The 24,776-nt window shown below is 42.2% G+C and overlaps 1 protein-coding gene across 1 annotated transcript in view; it reads left to right on the forward strand.

Annotated features, from left to right (window-relative positions):
* SCD5 (stearoyl-CoA desaturase 5) overlaps nucleotides 1–24,776 on the forward strand; it is a gene marked incomplete at its 3' end in the record, with an annotated part of 154,987 nt that overhangs the window by 64,380 nt on the left and 65,831 nt on the right. The window lies entirely within an intron of this gene.

A 24,776-nucleotide genomic window follows, 5' to 3' on the forward strand; every position in this document is an offset into this window, starting at 1 on the left:
TTTTGTTTGTTCATTTGCTTTGTTTCTTTATATTCCACACATATGTGATATTTTTTCTTTTTTTACTATTTGGGGTAATGCTTGCAAAAGATAATCTTAGTTCTAAATAGTGGATATTCTCTGAGCTAATTAGATTGACCTATTCCACTTCTGTAACATGCTTCAAATACTTAAGTTTTGTATTTCTTTACAGTTTTGAGATATAATGACTTATAACCTTGTATTAGTTTTGGGTGGACGCCATAAAATTTGATATGTGAATATATTGTGAAATGGTCACTACCCTAAGTCTAGTTAATGTCCATTACACACAATTATCATTTTTTTCTTGTTGTGAGAACTTTTAAGGTCTACTCTCTTAGCAACTTTCAGACCCAGCATACAATATTGTTAACTGTAGCTAACTGAACACTCAAGTATTTTAGTTTTGTTTCAATTTATCTAATTTAATTTTGTCTTTCCCCTGAAGTTGGTCCCCCCCACCCACCCTACTCTCCTACCCCATTTGCCCATTGATAACATCTTGGCTTGGATTCCTTCTCTTACCAGAGTCTGGTTACAACGCGTCTTGAGACCTCAGTGTGCATGTATGGTCTTACCAGAATGACTTAATGTAAATCAGACATGACCAAGGAGGCAATCATGAAAATAGTGCCCCTGATTTTTTCCCCAGGAGCACACGGTAGCATTGAATAATTGCTGGGTATATTTGACAAATGAGGAATACAGCTCATTAGGGAGCTGGGGAACTTGAAAACCAGGCTGCCTTCAGGAAAATTTATGAGGGGATTACCGTGTGCAGTCACCAGTAAATAGGGCACTGGGAACCTGGGGTGAATTGATGATCCACCTGAGTGAGACCTCTGTTGGCGTTGGCTGAGCAAAACTTCTTTAAGTCGAAGTGACTTAGGGGGAAAATTCTGTGATAAATGGAATGGATGAAAAAAATTAGCATCCAGAATCTCTAGGGGATGGAATCAGATCCACAAGGGCAATATTATTTCTACTGAATCTGTGGCCAAAAAAAATCTGACCATGTTGTTCATACAAGAGGCAATACAAATAGAAAACAAACCCTTGGAAACAGAGGCACCCTCCCTAGTAATTATCGAAACTTAAAGTACAAAATCACACAATGGTGGTAATAATAAATTATAATTACAAAATAAAAATTTGGCAAGGTTTTTGAGAAAATTTTGTTCACATACTGATGTAAATTAGAACAATATTTCTGGAAAGCACCAATGTAGAGTATGATGAACCATGAAGGTCACATCCTTTGGGCTGGTAAACATATGCTTGAGACCATATCCTGGAGAAATACCCTAAAAGAAGAAAAATAGAGGGGAATGCTGAAAAAAGAAGGAAAAAAACTCTGAAAATTATTAAATAAAAACAATGGTAGAAAATGAAATATACTACTACTATTAGGTATAATGAATTTGTGTATTATGAAAACAGACAGAAAAGTTCATATAAAATAATGCTAAGTGAAAAATAATCCAACTTAAATTTTGTGAATATTGACTATAGCTTTATAGCAAAAGAAGGAAAAATCCCAAGTCACTATAAAGCTAAGAACAGATTCTTCCATTTTGACACATGGCAGGGTAAGAAGTAAATTTGATTTTTCTGTTGTTTGGAAGTTTGTGTTTATTTCCCATTACAACATTGGTTAAAAACACAATTTAATTAATAAATTTTAATAATGAATGTTCAATAGCTTTATTTAAGATTGTATTTATTTATTTTTGCGTAGAAGAGCTGAAGTATTGGCCAGAGGTACGGGGGGTGAGAAGAATCACCAGATACAGAGTGGGGAGCAGAACAGCCAATTCACTGAAATACACTGCTGAGGGGAGCAGCAGGTGAGACAAGAGAGGTCTGCTGTACCTTGTAAGTTAGCTCCCTGGCTGGGGACCGAACTCAGGCCGTAGCAGTGATAGTGCTGAGACTTAAACCCCTATACCACCAGGGAGGCCCATGTTCAGTAGCTTTATATAGAAAAAGTACAAAACCTTACTGAGAAATGATAAAACTGACTTAAATGAATAACAGGAACATATTCTTGTAAAAACCTAGATTAGTACAGAGCTGTCAATTATCCCCTAATCAATTTGTAGACTGTATACTTTTTCAAAATCCTCTAAAAATCTTCACTGGAGTTTTTATAAAAGTAAAATTTTAAAGGCTATCCTATCTATTATAACTTACTAAGACAGAATAGAGAAAAACCCTTGCACCTTTGTAGACTGGTTTCAGCAGCAGCACAGGTCTTAACCATGAGCCGGCGTGGCACACAAATGGCTTCTCAGGCCACACAAATGGCTTCTCAGGCCGCACAAGTGCCCTGCAGATTAGGCAGAGAGAATGCATGTGATTACCGAGAACCTCAAGTGGCTTTAGGAGAAATTGCATCAGTTAGCTTTCTGGTGGGCTCATCAGATGCCAGAATTTCACCTGCTGGTGCTTGGATTGATTTAGTTTGGAGTGGGAGGCTAGTCTGGGAGCGAGGAGGAGGCTTGAGGTGTTGGCTGCTTTCTCCACTTGTAAGAATGTTCCCCTTCGTGAAGCCATGTCACATTTCACAGTCTTAGGCCTCCTTCTCCTGCTGTCAGATCCTTCTTGTCCCACCATCATGAAATCCTCTGATGGCTATTTTTGCCCTTACCCACCTCTAACAACATCAGTATTTCTAATAAGACACAGCCACACATTTCTTAGAAGTAGCTTGGTGTTCTTAAGGGTTTAGCCACAGACTGCATTCCATCTCACAGTGGTTGTTTTTTTATTTGTCCTGGCCCCTGCACAGGCAGGCACTAACGTGCATAGTTTCCACTTGAATTTGCATCTTTGCAGCAACAAAGATTCCTGAGTCTTTGTACTTTGACACAGAAATCTGCACACATCAGCTATTTCTCAAAGTGAGAGGTGGCGTGCCTGGGTCAACATACCATCTGCTTTAACGGGGATCTTAAATATGGGCCCGAGATCCAGGATGGAGACATGCACACGTCTCTTAGGTGTGCAAGGAATGCTGTGTTAGCATATGTTTCCCAAGCGGAGGAGAAAGTGGGCAGCGACCTTCATGAGTTTTCACCTGAGAAGTTGGTACAGAATTCTTAGGCTGGTGTCTGCAAATTCTTTTCTCCATGTCAGCTCTTCCCATATTGTTCTTATTTTTTTCCCTTCACAAATTAGAGGCCTTCAAGATAATAAGGAAACACTGAGCATGTGCCACGCACCAGCCTCTGTGACATACATTAACCTGTTTCCCCACCTTGTGGGGTACATGGTTACAGTTCTTACCCCTATTTTATAGCTGAGGAGACTGGCAAGAAAGCCTCCATTATCTGTCCAAGTTGATTACATGGTAGAATCGAGCTCTAAACCCAAGTAGTTGGCCCAAAGAGCAGTCTCTTGGCCACTGGGCTATACTGTTTCATGACAGTCAACTGGACCTACTGACCCATGCTCTGGGGTGAGGAGACCAAAGCCAGGCTGAGATGTGGGGGAAAGTAGTATGTGTGTGTGTGTGTGGGGGGGGGTATTGTGGAACCAGACCTGTTTTGTCATTTGCTTTGTGATTACACTAAGTTGCTTAGCCTCTCTGTTTCTCAGTTTCCTCATTTGTAAAACTGTGGAAATAATAGTACTTAACTCTGCAGAAGGTTGTGGTGATGGTTTAATGCGTTAATAAAGTTTTTAAAACAGTGATTGGTGCATAGTTACTATGCTTAATAAACGTTAGCCATTATCAACACTGTCATTATTCATTTTGATTTCGGGAACTACGGCTCTACCTCCTCCTGGACTGGTGATGAAGATGGCGTTGCTGACAAGTTAACCCTGTGACCGAAGCCTGCAGTAGGAACCACCAAGGAAGAGAACCTCCCCCCACTTTCTGCAGTCTGAGTTCCATTTCTTTCCCTAGCTCTGTCTCTGGAGTATTTCCCTGCCTTCTTACAGTGCGGGGACCTAAGAACTGGGCCCCAGCTTTCAAGGTAATCCATGTCCATTGGAAAATGTGGCCTCAGAACCTAGCAAGGGGCCTTGCAAACTGAGGAGTAGTGAGGCTTTAACCCGAGGAAGACTAGAGCTGCTAGAAGACCAGGATGCAGAAGTCGAACAGGCCCAGATGCCCACCTGCATGGGTATCCCTGTGAATAGAAACAGCAGATGACTCTGAAACCAAAAGAAGATTCTTTTTAAGAAGAAAATGTTCTTGTACTATTAGTAAATTATCCTTTCTTTCATAATGCTAATTTTTTCCCACAGCCTGCAAACTGTTTTCATATAGATGTGAATGGTAGCATCTCTCACTTTTAAAGTCAAAATGAGGGCAGGGTTGGGGTCAGGAGACATTGGAGTTTTGATGGTGGTAACATACATCTGAAAAGATGAGAACCTATACCCCCAAGTTATGTACAGTGTCGAAAATGAATATTACCTCAATAAAAAAATGTTAAACAAGGATATGAATTGTGAAAAAAAGGAACAGAAAATGTCCTTTGAACAAAGATGGAGGTGATGAAGGAAAATGAGAACAGGGAGAGGTACCCTAGTTACTACATTAGTGTTGAAATTGTGGGGTTTTGCGTTTGAGAGAAGCAAAAGTTAGAGGCACCTTGGTGTGATCCAGGCATGTGATGACTTGGTTTTTCCAGAGTTTATACTGTATATGTGAGAAAAAGTGGGAACTACATTCCTTTTACTCCCTCTTTGGGCTGCTTACGTTTGTGTGGCTGCCAGTTTCAGAGATATGAATGTTCTTCAGCACACTCTGTCTTCGTGGGTGGCATGTGATAGGGTTCCCTATCCTGGGCTCCAAACCCTAGACCCACCTCAGAGACATGGGCTGCCTCCTAGGACCTGGAAGGGTTCTGTGTGGGATACAGATAATCCTTGAAAATAAGGGTACCCCTTTCGGTTGTAACACCAGACCTGGTGTGAAACTCTTCAGCCCTGGGCCTGGCTGCGGTCTACATTCTTAGCTGCTGCAACTGTGATAGTGGCTGCTTCAGGGGTCTCCCAGACCCAAGCCCTGTCCTGGAGTGACTCACAGAAGTCTTATTGTCACCCTAGGGCTGTGTCAGGAAGAAGGAGGGAGCTGGTGCTTTCTGCAGGTGGCCTGCTCTGTGCTCAGGCCCTGCAGGTCTTCAACTGTCCTAGCCAGGCTGAACCTGTGCCAGCCCTGGGCCAGCAGCTGCCTACAGCACCCTGGGTTCCTGACAAAGGCAAAATATTTGCTGCCTCCAGCTATAACCAGCTGGCCACTGGGAGGTGTCACCAGGGAGAATTCTGCTATCTCCTCCGCACCAGCTTTCTGCTCTTGGGAATGGCAGACTCCGCTGATCCTCTGAACACTGGTCAGAATTGAAAATGGAAGTGAGAGCAAAAGAATTGAAAAGCCCTCCTCTCTATCAGGAGTGGGGGTGGGTGGTACCCAGTCTGGTAGTTGAGGGGTCTGAGGGCTTCATGTGCACCCCACACAGGAAGGTTAGACTAAGCTTGAGTCAAACCCTGTCAGCTCTTGACTAGAAAAGCTTTAAGAAGCGGTTTTTCAGGAGAAGACTCTATATTGAAGAAGATGATGGTATATTTAAAATGCTTTCTCTTAAACACATCCTTTCACCCCTTCCATTAATTCCCAGAATGTTTTCTATTCCATTGACAAATGCTGCTTTTCTCAGGCCTAAGGGAGGCAGGGCTGTGTCCTGCGTTCTTGGAGATGGGAAGCATTGCTCCTCTCGGGAGTTTATAGTTGAGCTTATCAGGCAAAGTATAAAAAGAAAGGGTAACTGACTAGGACTCTTTCTTCATCATCCTAAGCCAAGGCTCAGCAGCCATGTCTTCTCTGCTTTCACCTTACCCTTCGATCCTGGTTGCATCCTTCTGTCTTCTGAACAACAACCCACCCGTCTTCACAGACCTGGCAATTTATCACAGACCTTTGGGATGGGTACCTTTTGGTGGCTTGGAGTCTTTAATTTTGATCTTGAAGTTTCAGCTTTTGGAGGGTCCAAGTTGTTTTTCTCACTTACAAGTGGTTTGGTGGGTTTGCATGAAGAATCGTGGCTACCTGGGCCACACAGAACTTCTGGTGCCTCCAAACACTTTATGCCTTTCTTGCTCCTCTCTACCTAGGAAATTCCTGCTCCTTTAAAATAAACAAGGCCAGAGGCCACCTCCTCTTTGCAGCCCTCCTGGCTCCTACAGAGAGATGCTCCTACACACAGTCACCACTGCCCACAGCTCTTTATCTCCCTTTTTCTTTATGTCTTAATTCTGGACCCCTGAGGTGTTATCATCAGAGAGGTTCCACTCTGATGATGTGTTTCTTCTAGGGCTGGTGCACAGTTAAGTCCCCAGACTGTGTTATGCCGTGGAGCGACTGGCTTTCCTTTGATTTAAAAGACTGCTTCTTAGACATGCAAGCCTTGGTTTGAGATGCAACCTTTGCAAATGATCTTCCTGGACTGCCAGCCAGGAAGTCTTCACTGTGGGTGTGGACTACAGGCCGGGATGTTGTAGCTTCTGCTCTCCTGCTGCTTAGAGAAATGTCTAAACCTAGAAATGCTCACTGTAAATAGGAATGATAAGCAGTGCTTCCCAGCCTTGCTGCACTTTGTGATCTCCGGGAGAGCTTTAGAAATCCCAACAGATGGGCCCCATCCCCATAGGCGCTGATGTAGCTGGTCTGAGGTGCTGCCTGGGCTCCAGAGTGAGCTCCCACAGTGATTATAATGTGCTACCCAGCCGAGGATCATGGTCTGATGACTGTCTTAGGAAGGAGGAGGCCCTTAATTGGTAATATCAAAGATCATGCAATTCCAGGGGAGAGTTGTGACAACTAAAATATGCTCATTAAAGGAAAAAATTACAAGACAGGTAGACAAAAATAAGACTGCACAAGTATATCAGGGTGATAATTATTAATGGTCTTAAGCTTCTGGACAAGCTTAAGACAAGAAGAGACAAACAAGAGACAACAGAGTCCTGCTCAATAAGAAACTTAAAGCCAAGGAAGAGCCACTTAGAAAAGATGGATTTTCCTATACCCTGAGAAATGCCACAAGGATTTACTTGTGAAATCAGAACAGCATTGACTGTCAGAGTGGGGAGGAGTGTGTTTAAGGATCTGACAAGAAAGATCTGTAATTCTCAAATGAACTAAAAGGAAACCAAAACCTAGAGCAGCCCCTGTCTGCAAGGGGTTAAGACGCAGCACTATGAAGCTATCCGCAGCCACTACAGCATGAGTTTGATCCCCGTCCAGGGAACTGACCCAGATATGGGGCAGCAGACCTCTCCTATCTAGCCCACTGCTCCCCTCAACAGTGTATTTCAGTGTATCTTCCTGTTCTGTTCCCCACTCTGTCTCTGGTGAATCCTCTTACCCTCTGCATCTCTGGCATGCGCCACAGCTCTTATATGCATAAATAAATAAAACTTAAAAAAAATAAGTCTAAGAGTTACAGCAATCAAAAAAGATAAGCACATGCAATTTGCAGCAACATGGATGCAGCTGGAAGGGATCATGCTCAGCGAAATAAGCCAGAAAGAAAAAGAAAAATACCGGATGGTCTCACTCATAGCAGGAATCTAGAAAACTTAAATAAGGGACCAGGAAAATGAATAACTATAAGAAAGTGAAAATCAAAATCAACAAAAAACTATGAACCAGAGACACACTATGGGGGTGGGGGGAAGGAGGATGGGGGTCAAAATAAGGGGGTTGCAATTGTATGGGGAATATAAAAAAATGTAGGAGTTAAAAAAAAAAGTAGAGCAGCCCCTGTCTTGGGGAGATGAAAGGAAGATCATTCACAGCGGTTGGGGTGCACAGGTGGGCCATAATCCCTGATTTGGGGAGACTATATAACCCAGGGATAGGGCAAAACGAATGCCTCTCTGAGCATTTGGAATATGTATTTAAAGGCCTGAAGAATCCTCTCATGAGAATTCTGCATCATCATCACCTATAAAGTTCCTGCAGAATTGTTACTCCTCCTCTTTGTCAGCACCAACGGTGGCCTTTGCAGCCCCCTAACTTTCTTCATTCTGTTCTTGTGTTTCTTTTGCTGTTTTCTTGAAGCCTCTTCTCATGCAGGTATGTCTTCAAAGTCTGTGTTATTGTTCTTTGCATCATCCCAGGAATCGTAAATCATGCTAAAGCCAATTTTCTTGCCACCTCTAAAATGGATTCTGAATCCAAATACAAAGATGACATCAGAAGCGGTCTCGTACATTTTAGCTAGTTTTTCCTGAATTTCTGTCTTAGGTGGTGTTGCCCCCCCAGGGCAAAGGGCGTCAGTGACCATTTGTTTCCACTGAATAGGTCTCCTGGTCATGAACTTTCTGGTTCAGATAGCTGCTCTGTGTTCATGATGGCAATGGATCTTCAGGCAGCCAGGGAAGAGCATTGGGAATATATTCAACTCCATGGCTGGCAGACCAGGATGCCCAACTGCAAGGTCACAACTCTCATGGTGCACTATGTTGGATTGAGTCCCCTCAGGGAATATTCCAGAGACATTACAGGATGTACCCTCTGCAATCTTGTCCACTGCATATGATCTCACACCCAAACCCCCATGTCCTAGAGTCAAGTTTGGGATTTCACTTGACTCCGAGAGTGAAGTTCAGATCTGATATACTTGTCCAGTGGGGAAATCTCTCCTCACTTAGATGTAATTCCAAATTTCATTCTGTGATGATTGTATAGAAGAATGGACCCCTACCTCATAGAGATAGGAGAGCCCCCACTCTGTAGGACGAAGAGGCACCAATGATGGGTGCCCTTCCAAACTTTGACCCTACAGCTTCTGGATAAAGGAACAGGGTGAGGTTATGCATGTGCCAGAAGCACAGTTTTCATCAGCCCAGGATGCTTCAGACTGTAGATTATAACCTCTTTGTGGGGAAGAAACACTTCGGTTTGCAACGTAACTGTCATTTAAAAAGTAATAAACAGAAAATAGCAGTGCATGGTGTATAGTAAAGATTAAGGATGAAAATTTTATTTCATCCTTTCGTGTGTTCTAGGTTGCAGTGTGTAATATATTTCACTGTAAATCCCTATTTAAAAAACAGCACAGCTGTTTCCTTAACAAACAGAATAAAAATAACCAGTCTTTCAATCTCAGGGTCCAGGCAATTCGAATTTACTCAGTTGGGAAAGTTCTATTAGTCTTGCTGCAGCAATTCAAGGTTATTTTTCAGTAACAAACATGCTGGTAGCAGAAGGAAGTCGTGTGTGCCTCTTCAGGACCTTTGAGAAGGATACTGTCTCTACTTCACTGCTCCAGGGCCTCCAGAGCCTCAGAGGCCGTCAGCAGGGACCCTCCAGGTGCCTTCTTTTGGGACCCTCCAAGTGCCACTCACCTTGTCACGTGCATTGCTGCTCCCTTAGATTTGAGCCAAGATCATGTGTTTCTTTCTAGGACTTCATTTTCAGAAGGTATCAGGTCTTTGAATTTTCATGGATGAACTAAAACTATCACAATAACAAATGGAATAAAAATACACCCATGCCATCCAAACCGGTCATTTTTATTTGTTTGGTGAGACAAAAAGATACTGTGAGTAGCTGATGGAGAAAGGAAAATGAAACTTGGGTATGGATTTTATCCTCTGAAAGTTCAAGTTGACTGTCAGGAATAATGGCTCTTGGGGTACTCAGATGTCCCTGTTTGGTCGTCACTGCTGCAGACAGGACAGCCGATGAAGTTCTCTGCCATTAATGAAGACTTGGAGTCTAAATGAATTTGCAATGGGTGGAGTCTGGGGAGAGTGCCACTGAGAGCAGCTCTGCCTTTCACTCTCCCAGCCCAAGCTTTTATTATAGATATGAACAAGGAACAAGAAAATAGCACACAATTGTGTTTTTGCTTATACAGATGAATAAGTTAGTGCTGAAAACAAGTTTTCCTGGTTAGTAGGGAACGTGTGCAGAAGCCAGCACATCCTCAGAGAACAGGAGTCAATTCTGGGAAGAAGTTCTGTTTGCAGAACTTCTATCATCCTGGAACTCCCTATGCAGAGTAAACAGGTATTCTCCAAAAACTCCAGCTCCCTTTAGGGCAGCAGGCTCCCAACATTGGGATTTGAATGGAATTCAAATTCAGGCTTTTATTGTAAGCATTGAAGCCTTTGCCCTTGACCCGTTTCAGCTTTGAGGACAGTCTGACATCATCTGCAGTGCATGTGAGATGGCAAGATTTATGTATTTCTAACATTCAGGGAAGATTTTTTTTTTTAAGCAATAATATATGCCAAGGCCGTAATGGAGAGATTATAGGAGAACTTTGGCCCCCTTATTGTGGAGCTGTGTTTTTCTTTTTTCTTTTTTTTTTTGTCATATGAAGTCTTCAAGAAACCCCTCTTGAATTATAACTGACTATTCTAAATTTGAGTGTAAATCTGAAATGTAAGCAAAATATATCTTTTTTTTTTGGCAAAGAAATTCCCTCTTAGTTGTCTTTATTATGTTCCTTAGGAAATATTGCCATGCACATTTTCTTCCAGGGCCAGGGCAACCTCATGTCAGCCTGGTGAATAGCCCTGGGGCCTGGACATTTAAGTTCTTCTCTTCCTATTGTCACTGCTGCTCCCACAACTCACGGTCACAATCATAACAGAAGGAATTTATCATCCCCAGGCCAGGCATGTAACAGCCCTCATCTTTAATCCTAAAGACAATCTTTCCAGATTTATTTTGTTCTCCCCATTTTACAGATGAGAAAACTGAGACTCAAAAAGGATCAGAGAAGAGCTAAACATAGCCACAGGTATATCTTTTTATATTATTTCTTTTTATCTGATTTTGTATTTCCCACTTATTTAGGACATACTAATTTGTGAGCAGGAAAGGGAAATTTGCATATATTTTACTTTAATCACTTAAAGTATTGTAAAGCTAGCACAGATAAGGTTTAACCCATGTTTTCTGTGCTGGCCTGCTGCATTCGGATTCTGAAGTTTCACTGGTTGGTGTGTTAACATGTGATGCGAAAGAAGAAAGGTGAAATTTAGTATCTGTGTATTAACTCTTAGTGACATTTGTTTTCCCCCAAACTTTTAACATGAACTTTCAAATGCAGGGAATTGTAAAGAATGATATACTGAACACCTGCATATCTACTGCTAGATTCAATAGTTATTAACATTTCACTGTATTTGTTTTATCTGTAATTTTCTTCTCAGTCATTTAAAAGCATGTTGCAGATGTTATGGCCCTTTATTCCTTAATGATTCTACATGCATCCCCTAAAAATAAAGACATTATCACAACTGAATAATCTAATATCCAGTTTATATTCAAATTTCTCCATTTGTTCTCAAAATATTTTTTATATTTGATTTGTTTTGGAACCAAGATTTAATTCAGCTGATTGCCTTGCAGGTGGTTGTTATTTGTTCTTTCTTTAGAACAGACCCTTGCCTTGACATTGACTTTTTGACTGAGCAATCCAGCTTTTTCTAGAATGGTTCACATTTTGGATTGTCTGATTTTTTCCTTTTTTCTTTGATTTTTCTGTAATCTGGGAGCTAGTTCTAAAGGTGTATTTATTTTTAATGAAATTATTTTTTGAGGTAATGTTAATTTACAACTCTATATGTTTAGGGGTGTAGTTTTATTCATTTTCAGGTGTATGTTATCACACCACCCCTACCACCAAAGCACCAGTAATCACCATAGTACGTCTGGCCCCCTCCCCTTTGATCCCTACTCTCAATTTTGCATTCAGATTTCAAGGCCTTGTTTTGACTGGTTTTGTTCTTTTACTCCACATATAAAATTTGTCTTTCTTCTATTCACTTATTTTGCTTTGCATAATCCCCTCCAGTTCCATCTATGTTGTCACAAAAGGCAAGATTTCATTTTTTTATATGGCTGAGTAATACTCCATTGAGTATGTTTACATTTTGTGTATCCACTTATCTGTCTTTGGGCACTTAGGTTGTTTCCATAGTGTTACTATTGTAATGAATGCTGCCGTGAACATAGGAGTGCATACTTCCCTCAAATAAGTATTTCTGCAGTCTTCTGATAAAAACCTGTAAGTGGGATTGCTAGATCATTTGGTAATCTATTTTTATTTTTTAAAAATAGATATAAAATAAAATAAAAATAAAAATATTTATTTATGTGTACAAGAGCTGGGGTGCAGGCCAGTGATGCAGGGGGTGAGAGGATTCACCAGAGACACAGAGTGGGGGGCAGAATAGGCAGATGTACTGCTGAGGGGAGCAGTGGGCGAGACAGGAGAGGTCTGCTGTGCCATGTGGGTCACCTCCCTGGATGGGGATTGAACTCGTGCTGCAGTGGCTGCGGATAGCTTCATAGTGCTGCTTCTTAACCCCTTGCACCACCAGGGAGGCCCAATCTATTTTTAATAGCTTTTGAGAACCCTCCATCCAGTTTTCCAAAGGGACTGAGCCAATTTGCATTCTCACCAACAGTATGCAAGGGTCATTTGAAGTTATGCATATTTGGCAAGGAGTCCACAAGGGGAATGTTATGTGCTATCACATCAGAAGGCACCTGTTGTCAAGTTCTTCAACTATTGCTAATGCGGTTTCATCTCTTGGTCAAGTGCCAGATTCCTTCACTGTAAACTTCTGTTCATCCCTTCACAATTAGTAAGCAATCTGTGGGGTGATGCTTTAACACTGTGAGCATTCCCTGCTTCCCAACAACCCTGTTATTTCACAAGCCTATTACTGAATCATCTGTATTGGTTTACTAGCACTCCTGTAACAAAGTACCACAGACTGGTAGTTTTAAACACAGAAATTTATCCTCTCACCATTCTGGAGGCCAGAATTCTGAAATCAAGGTATTAACAGAGGTGGTTCCTTTTGTGGGCTGTGAGCAGGATTTGTTCTAGGCCCCTCTCCTTGGCCTGTAGATGGTGGACTTCTCTCTGTTTCTTTCACGTCATCTTCCCTCTTTGTGTACCTGTGTCTGAATTTCCTCTTCTTACAAGGACACCAGTCGTATCGCATTAAGACCCACCCTAAAGAAGTAGCTTTAAGTTTGAGTCCATCTATAAAAGCCAAATAAGGTCACATTCTGGCAAATCAGAGGCTAGGACCTTAATCCTTAATGGCATCCATTGGTCATTCTTGCCAGAGTCCATTATTTATTGAGGTCTAAAGTTGGGTTCTCTGGGATGCAGATTTGTGTGCTGTTTTATCAGACTCTGTGCCTGGTGACTTCTGTTACCAAGAGAGTAAGCGATGTAGGCTTGGACAACCAGACAAGTTGAGCTGCAATCCAGTTGCTACAGCGGCCTGCAGACAGCTGGAGATTTGGATGGGCCATCAGGGATGTCGCATATTCAGGCGAACAGCCAGGCCCTTGTACCCCTTTATCAACCAAGCAGGCTGTCCTCAGGGAGGGCACAAAACCTGGGGCTGGGCAGCTGCCTTCCATGGAGGATGAAGTGTGAGGAGAAACTCAGCTCTGAGCTATTAATCACCCAAAAGTCCTGCCTGGGTCCTTAAGGGAGGGTGGGAGGCCCTCCCACCACAGCATTCAGGATAACTGGGAACTACAGAAGGTATATTTCCCCCAAATCTACATTTACTAGCTGGCACTCTTACAAAGAAGAACTTCTCCATCTCAATTGGGAATGAATTATATACTTCTTTCTAAAATACAATGCTTACATTTATTTCCCTTTTATCACCAATTTTCCAAGTAAGGAATTGACATATTTCAGCTGCTTAGGGTCACTTTATGACTATATGTCCATTAAAAAAAAATTAGAAATTAGATTTTACAACTGTGCTGGTGTAAGGACAAATACAACGTAAGCTAGATTCATTGCTATATATTTATTACTGCATTTGTTTGTTTTCCTTCCAAAAAATGCCGTGGTGAGCCTTTGGTGCTGTGTCTGCTATGCCTAGTGGGTAAGTTAGCCCTTTTATGCTCAGATTAGGGATATGGCAGGTAATAAACAAAGAGGATTGTTCTCCATGTGCATAAAATAGATCAGGTGAGGGGGGTGAGGGTGTTTAGCACCTGTAGAAAGTAACTGTATAGGAAAGTGAGATGGTCCTGTATTGCAAGATCTTTATGTTTTCAGGAAAAGCCAGAATTGTAAATTTCTAAATTAAAAATCCTCCATTTTCAATCGTTGGCTTAGTTTTTAGAACCTGTGAGCCTATTGCAGCCTGAAGGCTGCCAATTTGAAGAATTTGCACCTTGCAGGGGAGAGGTGTTGACCTCTCACCTTCTCCATACTGTGGTGCCTTGCAGAAAACCTGGCATATGGCAGGTACCTGCACATGTTTGTGGAGGGATGAATAACTATATTTCATAAAGTAACTTATTAAAATTAGGTTTGATTTTTATGCTACAACACAGGTGAAGATCCCAAAACTAGGCCCTGGATTGTGCTGCAGAGAAAAAAAAAACCTGCCTTGGGTTATTCACAGCAACCTATAGAGCCTTGGCAAGAGTGAAAAACGTGCGAAGAAACCTTTGACACTGGAATTGGTGAACTAGGTCAGGCTGCCTTCATGATAGTCACTCATCAGAGTCGAAGGAGATTTCTTGGTATCTTGTGATTTAAAAAGGTTGTGTTATTAATTTTTTCTTTTTTTTCCCCTTCCCTCTCACTCCCCAACCATGAGCTTAATTTTTTTCTATTTAAGGCAGAAACATTACTGTGGTAAACAACCTTGATAAGACAGTCTTGACATTTTCTCCCTTGGGGCACCAGGTATATACCTCACTTTCAGTTTTCATCCCTGTCCATGGCCTGTGGTCCTCAGGTAGGGGGGTAAGTTTGGGCACCCAAGTAGGCCTTTGCTCTGGTTATTTAAGAAGGTGAGGAGAGTGAGACCTTAGCTGAGGACTGGAGCCAGAAAGAAAGCAGCTACTCCCAGCAGCCTTCCCCTGGACGGTTCACCCTTTATTCTCAGGCTTTTGGCTCTGATATAAAAGCTGCTCTTGTCAGCACTTTTCCTCAAGATGCTCCCCAGAGCTCAGGGCTCAACCTGCAGGGCCTGCATGTCTCAGTCCCCAGGCCTCTCGTGGCCAAGTTGCCTGCTCAGACCTGCGCCTCCTGTGCTTCAGCCCCTGGCTGTCTCTGCTCCTTTAGAGAAACTGCCTGTTAGAGAAAAGGAGAGAGAGAATAGCCCTTATTATGCAGATATATCAGCTGATGAGGGCAGAAATTATTATTTTTTTCCATTTTCCCCAAATTGAACAGTTTGGGTGCCTTTTTTTGTTTCAGTCATCCTTTAGAGAGAGCAACATACGATCTGTTTCTGACCATAAGTGGTAAGAGACATTAAAGAACTTGCACAGAGCTGTAGCAATATTAAATGTGGCCTCTCTCTCTCTCTCTCTCTCTCTCTCTCTCTCACACACACACACACACACACACACACACACACAACTCAAGAGCAAATTAAAACTGAATTACTAGTGAAAAAGGAAATTTAGGGTACCCATGGTACAATATATTATTCTCATTGTACTCAATTATCTCTAGTTCTAATTTTGATAGCTGTATTTTGATTTTGATCATTTGAGTGAGACAGATGAGTGACTCTGAATCATAAACAATGAGTGTTTTCTCACACTCATCTTGGAGATCCTGGGAGGGTTGAAGATCAGCCGCTGTTGAAACCCACAGTGTCCTGGTCCCAGAAGGCCCTGCTTCCTGCTCACCTAGCCCCTGCCTTGCAATGGTTGCCTAATAAGAATACTGGTGTTTTCAGGAATGTTATTATTACCTTATATACACTTTCATTTTTTTTTCTTTTTTAAAGGTCTATCTATCTATCTATCTATCTATCTATCTATCTATCTATCTATCTATCTATTTATTTATACAAGCACTGGGTACAGTCAGAAGCGCGGGAGGGTGAGAGAATTCACTAGAGCCAGAGCGGGGAGCAGAGCAGGCAGAAGGACCGAAGTACACTGCTGAGGGGAGCAGCGGGTGGCAGGAGAGGTCTGCGCGCCATGTGGGACCCTTGCTGGTGGCGGGGGATCGAACCAGCACTGCAGAGGCTGTGGGCAGCTTCTCAGCCCAGTGCTCAAGCGCTGCGCCAACGGGGAGGCCCTACACTTTCATTTTTCTACCAAGAGTTTGACATAGTCTTTTGTTTTGTTTTGTAGATAAGAGAACTGAGACTAAGAATAAGGTGGTAGCCTCGCCTCCACCCAGATGGGCAATGGCAGGGGTCTGACAGGAAGTCTCCAGTTTACCTGGGCACCCCCTCACTTCCCTGTGTAAGGAGCCAGTACGCTCAGTGAGTTGTTCCAGTGAGCTCTGATACCCAAACCTAATGCGTGATTTCCCCCCTCCCCAAAGAGGAGCTTTGTGTCATCCAAGGGAGGAGTAGCGGGGGAGGAAGAGGAAGAGAGACTGTGCTTTTGAGGAAAAAAATAAGAGAAACTCGGTTTCTGGGGAGCAGGAAGCCACAGTATAAACTAGTTTCAGCTCTTGAGCCCTTATCGCTCAAGGATTTGCTCTGGTGTCTTGTTGAACAAATATCGATAGATAATGTAACAATAAAATAACCGATTTTTTTCATAAGTATTTTGTTTAAATAAAATATCAAGGAATTGGCAGCGCCAAATAGCTCTTCTTACACATGTGCCCCTTCTGCAAGATGCCAAACATTTTCAAAAATGGACTGGAGGCAGAACAGTATCAGTCTTGACATTTACTTAAGCACAAAAGGAAACAACTCTACCCCTTTCCCTAGCCACTCGGTTTGGTCAACTTGTTTTACATCCATTCCTTCAGGAGAAAGGCTGTCAGCACCATTCTGTGATGCCTGAGAGCTCTTCAAGTTCTGTTTAACAAGTCCTTATTCCCATCAAGGGATCTTTTCTCTTTCACGAGCCTCTTCTCCTCCTGAAGAGTGAAGGGAGAGCTGCAGGGTCTTTTAGCAGCTTGGTCCTGGTGTTCTTTGTTATGGCGCTGGTTTTGTGGTGCTTTGAAGGGAATCCTTGTCTCATCACTTAAAATTTAAATTATGCCTTAAATAAACTTTTTCACTCTGTACCTCAAAAAAGAAAGCAAGAAAGGAAGGGAGAAAGGGAAGAAAAGGAAAGGCAGCAGAGGACTGTGGGTAGGGAGGCTAGATTCCCAGCCCTGCTTCCATCACTGAAAAACTTGTACCTGCATCACATGCCAAAAGGAGAAGCCAGTTTTCCTTGGTCCTGAATGAGTGTAGGCAAGGATTATATGGTCTCAAAGATTGGTTCATGGAATAGCAGCAGTGTGATGGGCGAGGGGGGATGAGGGTGTGGTGGGGGCCGGGTGGGGGGATGAGGGAGTGGTGAGGCTTGTTGGAAATGCAGACTTCAGGTCCCCAAGTCCCTACTGCACAGTAATATCTGCAGTTTAACAGCTGGGGAATTTGCAGGTACATTAAAATTTGACAAGCGCTGTCCTTCTCCACCACTCTGTGGAACAGAATCACTCGGGGGCTCCAGAGTTACAAACTCCTGCCTTGTCAGAATAAGGTTCTACAATGAAGCTCCTCATGCAGTTCTGATGCCACTAGCCCAGCACCGGAAGAGCCTGTTGGTAGAGCCCGCAGCGGCCAGCTCTGGGCAGGGAACTCTGTGGGGACACATGGAGAATATCCAGCATGCTCTTCCATTTCCATTTGTTGTTGCTAGTTTTAATATGTGCCATTCTCACTGGTGTAAGATGGTATCTCATGGTAGTTTTGATTTGCATTTCCCTGATGACAAGTGATGTTGAACATTTTTTCACATGCCTGTTGGCCATTTGCATTTCCTCTTTGGAGAAGTTTCTTTTTAGCTCTTCTGCCCATTTTTTGACTGGATAATTTTCTCTGTTTTTGTTGAGTCTCATCAGCTCTTTGTAGATTTTTGTGATCAGTCCTTTATCATTAGTGTTGTGTGTAAAAATTTTCTCTCAGTTGGTGGGGTTTCTCTTTGTTTTGGTTATTGTCTCTTTTGCTGTGCAGACGCTCTTTAATTTGATGTAGTCCCAGCTGTTTATCTTTGCCTTCACTATCTCTGCTTTGGGTGATGTGTCTGTAAAGATGTCTTTGAGGTGCATGTCATGTAGTGTTTTGCCTATATTTCCTTCTATATATTTTATGGTTTCAGGTCTTATGTCTAGTTCTTTAATCCATTTTGAGTTGTTTTTTTGTGCATGGTGTGAGGTAGTAGTCAAGCTTCATTCTTTTGCATGTAGCGACCCAGTTTTCCCAGCACTATATATTGAACAAACTTTCTTTGCTCCAGTGCATGTTCTTTGCTCCTTTGTCAAAGATTAGTTGACCATAAATCTGTGGGTTTATTTCTGGGTTTTCTATTCAATTCCATTGGTCTGTGTGTCTGTTCTGGTTCCAATACCATGCAGTTTTGATTATTATGGCTTTGTAGTATGGTTTGAAATCTGGGAGAGTGATGCCTCCATTCCCTTCTGTTTTTTCCACGAGGGATCTGGCTATTCGGGGTTTTTTTGTGGCTCCATATGAAATTCATCAATATTTTTTTCTATTTCTTTGAAGAATGACATTGAAATTTTAATTGGAATAGCATTGAATCTGTAGATTGCTTTTGGTAGGATGGCCATTTTGATAATGTTAATTCTTCCAATCCATGAGCAGGGGATGTCTTTCCATTTCTTTGTGTCTACTTCTATTTCTTTTAACAGTGTTTTATAGTTTTCTTTGTATAGGTCTTTTACTTCTTTTGTTAGGTTTATTCCCAAGTATTTGATTTTTTTTTTTGTTTCAATCATAAAAGGAATAGTTTTCTTGATTTCTTCTTCTTCAGATTTATTGTTTGTGTATAGGAAGGCTACTGATTTTTGTGCATTGATTTTGTATCCTGCCACTTTACTAAACTGATTGATTAATTAGTTTTTCTGTGGAGTTTTTGGGGTTCTCTATGTATGTTATCATATCGTCCACAAATAGTGATAGTTTGACTTCTTCCTTGCCTGTTTGGATTCCTTGGATGTCTTTCTCTTGTCTTATCACTCTGGCTAGGACTTCCAGTATTATGTTGAAAAGCAGTGGCCAGAGTAGACATCCTTGTCTTGTTCCAGATCTTAATGGGAATGCTTTCAGCTTTTCACCATTGAGAATGATATTGGCTGTGGGCTTGTCATAGATGGCCTTTATGATGTTGAGGTATGTTTCTTGTATCCCGAGAATTTCAAGGACCTTTATCATAAATGGGTATTGTACTTTGTCGAATGCTTTCTAAAAGCAGTTTTGACCAGGGGTGAGGATGAGGGAAGAAGAACAACACCTTGACTCCTTGGGCATGAGAGAGAATGGAGCATGAAAAACAATAATCTGCAATTAAGAGACAATCTCCTGAATTTTGCTGCAAAGGGGAACAGAGAAATGGAATAGGCTCTAGATGGAGAAGTGGGTCCCAGAGGCTTTTAAATTTTGTTTTTTAAATGGGAAGTAACTGTCTGGTTATAGGCTGTGGGAATAATATGAAAGGGCAGTATTGATAACTCAGAGGAGGGGGAATTGCAGAACAATTGAATAGGAAGGAGAAGAGGAGAGGAATATAAGTAGGGCTGAATGGAAGAGATGCACAAGGAGGGCCCAGCCTTAAAAGAAGTGTGGACTGGCCATCTGGACTAAAAGAGAGAAATTGTAGGGTACACAGGCTTGGGGTGAGGTGGCAGCGCCTGAGCAGATCCTGCTATTTCAATGAAATCAACAGCAAAGCTATTACATGAAGGGGGAAAGGAAGTATTGGGGGCGAGCTCATTGGAACAGGTATGAGATCGATATCAAAGAAAGGTGATGGTCATGTGGATCAGGAAAATGTAATAATTTGATTTCTGGAGAATTTTTTAATTTTGTTTTATATGTTTTTATATCATTTTTCATTTTTGCACAATGTATGCATTTTCACCTTGATTATATTCCCCATACAATTCCCACCCCCCATATTTTCATCCTACTCCCTCCTCCCCCCGTAGTATATCTCTGGTTTATAGTAGCTTGTTGATTTTGATTTTTACTTTATTATAATTAGTCTTTTTCCTGGTCCCTTACTTAGGTTTTCTAACTTCCTGCTATGAGTGAGACCATCTGGTATTTTTCTTTTTCTTTCTGACTTATTTCACTGAGCATGATCCCTTCCAGTTCCATCCATGTTGCTACAAATTGCATGAGTTTATCTTTTTTGATTGCTGAGTAATATTCCATTGTGTATATGTACCACATCTTCTTGATCCAGTCATCTATTTTTGGGCATTTGGGTTGTTTGATTTCTGGAGAATATTAAAGCACATCGATGTCAGTGGTCATGAACTTCAAAGTGAGCCCAATCTGCATGATTGTGTGCTCTCCTCCAGCTAAGTTAATTGCATAAGTGGAGAATATGTGGCGAGACAGACATGATCCCTGCCCTCTTGGAGATTATGTTTTAAAAGGGATGATGGTGCTAGAGCCATAATTCCTTATGCGATGACAATATGATGACTGATATACTGGAAAACACAGAGAGCAAGACAAGAGGATGCACCAGCCTGGGTGCGGGACCTGCACCCTCTGTATACAAATAAGCTCCTGGAGAAGGTCCTAACTCTTGCCTTCCTTGTTTGAAATATAAATAGTGTGGTGAGACAGCAGAATGGTAATAAGGTGCACTATAATTTTGTGTTTCTTAGTGGACTGTTGACTTTCATTCTCACTGGCATGTGAGCTCTTGATCAACCAGGAAGGATGCCATGGGCTCGAGACTTCAGTGCCTTCTGAGTGGCCCTAACCTAAGGCAGAGGGATGTGAATCGGACATGTGAATTGCATGATAAATATCTTCTCTTTCCTGTTCCATCCTTTCAATTGAATCTTCCTGCAAGATGTGGGCTGTTGCTTAAAGATTCATGCTGTGGGAGGAGAGAACACACCTCCCCGCAGCCCATGCGCTGCCCAGGGAAGGTGGCTTAGTGGAAGGGGGTGGAAGCTGCAAAGAGGAGGCTGCCAGTTATTGTTAAGTGTGATAGAATTTACATGGTTTTAATTAAGAGAAACCCTTTGCTTCTCAGCCCACAGTCTCCATAACCCTGTGAAAATGTTCTGACTTTGAGAAAATTGTTGAAACAGTACTTTGGAGGAAATTGACTCAGAATCTCAAACCTTGTAAACCCAAACCTTTAAGGAAAATTTAAGCTTCCATTTGAAATCCTTTGAAACACATTTTCTTGAGATGAGTGGCTACAGAAATCCTTGCCTTGTCACTGGGGTTATCACAGAAGGGACCATCTTATAGAGACAGTGGAGTGACATTCATAAGGGGGCAATAATATGTGCCTGTGCTCACGGCCCACCCATTTCACCGTTATGCTCTATTGCTGATCTCACACACACACACACACACACACACACACACACACACACACACACACGCCGTGCACATCTATATGTATTTCTCTAGTCATCTAGAAGTCTGTCGGCCTTTCTCTGTATATCTTCCAAATCTTGGAAAGACTGGAGAAAAAAATACAGCCACGTATTGGCCAGAACCCAAAACTGAATTTCAAAAGGAAAAACAGATATCAAAGGCTATGTCTTTCCCCATTTTCCCTCACCCCCAGTTGTCCTGCTCCCCAGTGCCTTCACCTGCTGCTTGCCTCTCCTCGGCTTCCCTGTGAAAGGCACATCCTGACATCAGTTTTCATACCTTCCCAATGAATCTTATTCATTGAGACTGTAGCAGGTATGAAGTAAATATCAAGGAAAGACAAAGGTGTGGATCAGGGAAATGTAATGTGATTCCTGGAGAATATTAAAGCCCACTGAAGTCAGTGGTCATGAACTTCAAAGTGAGCCCCCCAGCACCCCCAGCTCAGTGCCTGCATATCAAGGGCTTCACTGTTGAGGGCCTGGAAGCAGTTCACACCATCAAAGGGAGCTGATAGGACGGGAGTGTGAGCTGGACCCAGAGTTCGCAGGAAAGGGCAGGCTGGTCTCCCCTGCTCAAGAATCCTTAGCATTTACCTATGACCAGGAGCTCTGCAGAGGGCCAGTGTTCCTGTGGGCTGGAGAGAACTCCTGCTTTCTGGATCTTGATTTCCTCATTTGCACATTGAGAGGAGAGGACCTTTGATCTCTAAGAGAGGGTATTATTTATAGGGCAGAGATTTCTCAGTGCACCCTTGTGGATCAGAATCACCTGTGGAGATGCCTGCTATACACATTGGATTCTGACCAAACTTCCAGTTTAGCAACCAGAGGAATAGGACAGAGATTACTCAAGCATGGCCTGTAGCTCTAATTCCTTCTGCCCTGTAAGGCACAGGGTCCAAGACCCCAGGCGATTCAGTGTGGCCAGAGTGAGAACCCAGAAAGGATTTGGGGCTTGACTGCTATGATGTTTGATCCCAATCTCTGACATTGTGAGAGCCCAAGGATTTACATAATATCTCTGGACTCAGTTTTGCACATCTGTAAAGTGGGGCTTATTACATCTTTGTCATAGAAATCAAAGAGTAAAGTGAGATTCATTGGTACAGTGACAGTCCCAGCAGACTTTCAGTCAGTGTGAATTTCCTTCTCCAACTCCCCTTCTGATGTTCTGTTAGGAGGGTTTATGCTTTTTTTCCACCATGCATTGGCTTAAAAAAAATCAAGGGGACCAATTTCTTTAGAACTCTGTTTGCAAATGTCAATCTTTTCATCTTATCACTCCCTTGATAAGGGTTGTAATGATCTCAGTGTAGTTGAAAGTGGACAAAAGAGGATTATTTTAAGTGTTAGAAGGAGTTTTAGCAAAATAGCAACAGGTGTTGATCTGTGGTGGTGATGTTAATAGCTCCTGGCTCTTAGCCTGGCATCCAGTCTCCTGCCTGGGTCTCCCAAGACCTGCATGAGTGACCCCACACATAAGCCCCTTGAACCTTTTCTGGACCCCTCCCCCTTTCATCCTGGGCTTCAAATACAGACTTTTAAAAATGGTGGTAAAATATATACAACATGAAACTTATTATTTTAACCACTGCTAAATATACTGTTCAGTAGCATCCAGTACATTCACAATGCTGGACAACCAGTATGCTCTCTATTCGCCAACCCAGTAACTCTTATTCTACTTCTGTTCCTATGAATTTGCTTATTCTGGGTAGCTCATATGAGTAGAGTTGTATAATACTTGTCTGTGTCTGACTGATTTTACTTAGCATGATGTTTTCAAAGTTGATCCATGTTCTGTAGCATGTACCAGAATTCCATTCCACTTTATGTCTAAATAATAGTCCATTGTGTGGGTAGACTACATTTCATTCAGACATTCATCTGTGGATAGACATTTGGGTTGTGTTTACCCTTCGGCTATTGTGAATAATGCTGCTATGGACATGGTGAACAAGTATCTTTTTTTTTTTAAGTTTAATTTTATTTTATATATTTCTCACATCATTCTTCATCTTTGCACAATGTATGCACCTCCATCCTGGCCATATTCTCCATACAATCGAGTCCCTTATTAAAGTTTTTTTGAGAGTCATTATCATTGTTGGGTCAAATGGTAATATTAAAGTTAACTTTGAAGAGCCACCAAATGCATTCGTGGTGGCTCTGTCATTTTTACATTCCAGCAATGCACAGGGTTTCAGTTTCCCCAGATCCTTACCAACACTTGGCATTTTCTGCTTTGTTGTAACAGTCATTTTACAGGCGTGAAGTGGTCAGATACATGCTTCATATCAGATTCTCTTTTCCAGCCCAGAGCTTTGTAGCCATTGGTTTCTCTGTAGAATCTTTGTCTCCCCCTCATGTCTTAGGTGTTACCTTAGTTCTCACATCATCTGCACCATCTTCTCTGGTCCCCCAAACTAAATTATCTCCCCTTCAATCTCTCATTCTGTTTATTTCCTCCACAGCACTTGCCATAATTTGTAATTACCTAGTAAGTAACATATTTTTCAAACCCCTGTCAACTCGAGGGCCTCCCTGGTGGCGCAAGGGGTTAAAGACAACGCTATCAAGCTATTGCCAGCCACTGCAGCACAAGTTCTATTCCCTGGCCAGCCAGGGAGGTGACCTACATGGCACAGCAGACCTCTCCTGTCTTGCCCGCTGCTCCCCTCAGCAGTGTACTTCAATCAATTTGCCTGTTCTGTTCCCCACTCTGTCTCTGGTGAATCCTCTCACTCCCCACACCTCTGGCCTACACCCCAGCTCTTGTATGCATAAGTGAATAAATCTTTAAAAAAAACAAAAACCCCTGTCAACTCAAAGAGGGAAAAGACCATGTTTGATGCCCACTTTGTGAACCTAGTTCTGAGTTTAGTGGGGTCATAACAGAAGCTCAGTAAACTCTTGAAGTCTTGGGTCTCCTGGTGCTGATGCTGATAAGCCCAGGCATGGATGCAGATGGGCCATGATATTACCTGCTCCTAGACTTGAGGGGTATTTAATGAGTTGCTATGGATAAAATGCTTAGAGCAGGGCTTGCCTGGCACATTTAAAGCTCTGTCAGTGGTGGTTATTATTATTATTTATTCCTTTTCATAATCGAGGGATAGGAGCTCTGCCAGTTCCTTTCTTCTGTCTAGCGTGCAGGAGGAGTCTTGAAGGGCTATCCATCTTCTCCTCTGAGCAGGCCTAAAATCAAGGGTGTTTTAATTCTTGGTTCTTAGTTCTTAACATCCCTCAAGGACTATCATTTTCCTTCTGGCTTATTTCACTGAGCATAATCCCTACTAGCTCCATCCATGTTGCTGTGAATGGCATGAATTTATCTTTTTTGAACATTTCCATGTTTTCCCTATTGTAAAT

Source organism: Talpa europaea, assembly GCF_964194135.1.
Source record: "Talpa europaea genome assembly, chromosome: 5".
Lineage (NCBI taxonomy): Eukaryota > Metazoa > Chordata > Mammalia > Eulipotyphla > Talpidae > Talpa > Talpa europaea.